The sequence below is a fragment of the Octopus sinensis genome, linkage group LG4 (assembly GCF_006345805.1).
Source record: "Octopus sinensis linkage group LG4, ASM634580v1, whole genome shotgun sequence".
Classification (NCBI taxonomy): domain Eukaryota; kingdom Metazoa; phylum Mollusca; class Cephalopoda; order Octopoda; family Octopodidae; genus Octopus; species Octopus sinensis.
This window is the reverse complement of record NC_043000.1, coordinates 117413418-117414278: the sequence shown is the minus strand read 5'-3', so window position 1 is coordinate 117414278 and position 861 is coordinate 117413418. Positions and strand designations below refer to the sequence as shown.

The 861-nt window shown below is 35.3% G+C and overlaps 1 pseudogene; it reads right to left on the bottom strand.

Moving 5' to 3' along the window:
- Positions 1-242: 242 nt before the first annotated feature.
- LOC115211279 lies at positions 243-360 on the bottom strand (annotated as a pseudogene).
- Positions 361-861: the final 501 nt, after the last annotated feature.

The following is an 861-nucleotide window of genomic DNA, read 5'->3' as shown; positions in this document are numbered from 1 at the left end:
TATATATTTCTTTTATTCTTTTATTTGTTTCAGTAATTTGACTGCGGCCATGCTGGAGCACCGCCTTTAGTCGAGCAAATCTTATTCTCTGTAAGCCTAGTGCTTATTTTATTCTTTCTCTTTTGCCGAACCACTATGTTACGGGGACGTAAACACACCAAGCAGCGGTTGTCAAGCGATGTTGGGGAGACAAACACAGACAAGTTACTTACCACAGAGCCACTCCTGCGCCTATTTAAAAACGTTTACAGCACTTGGGTTTCCCAAGCAGTCACCCATCTAAGTACTAACTAGGATCGACGTTGCTTACTTCGGTGATGGGACGAGAACCGGTGCTTTCAACGTGATATGGCTGTAAATATAGACAGACAGATAGATAGATAGATAGATAGATAGATAGATAGATAGATAGATAGATAGATTAATGGTTCTTTTTTTAGTTTCCATATGATCGTAGGGAGTCCAAATAAAAATTTGTTGTTTAAGTTTATGAACAATAAATCGGTTTTACTTCCACAATGCACAAAATACTTAAACAATTTTTTTAAATACAATTCCTAATAATACTTATAGGAATTTAATAGGATTTTTCAAACATGGGGGTCTAGTAAAGTAAAATAAGAATCGGAGGGAGTCCATAGGCCAAACAAAAGAAATGTTTGAAAACCACTGAGATATATAGATTGACAGACAAACAGGTACATTGATAGATAGGGACAAACAGACGTACGTGTATACAGATAGAGAGACAATTAAATAGATAGATAGATAGATAGAGATAGATAGATAGATAGATAGATAGATAGATAGATAGATAGATAGATAGATGGTGACATACATACATACAGATAGTACAGATAG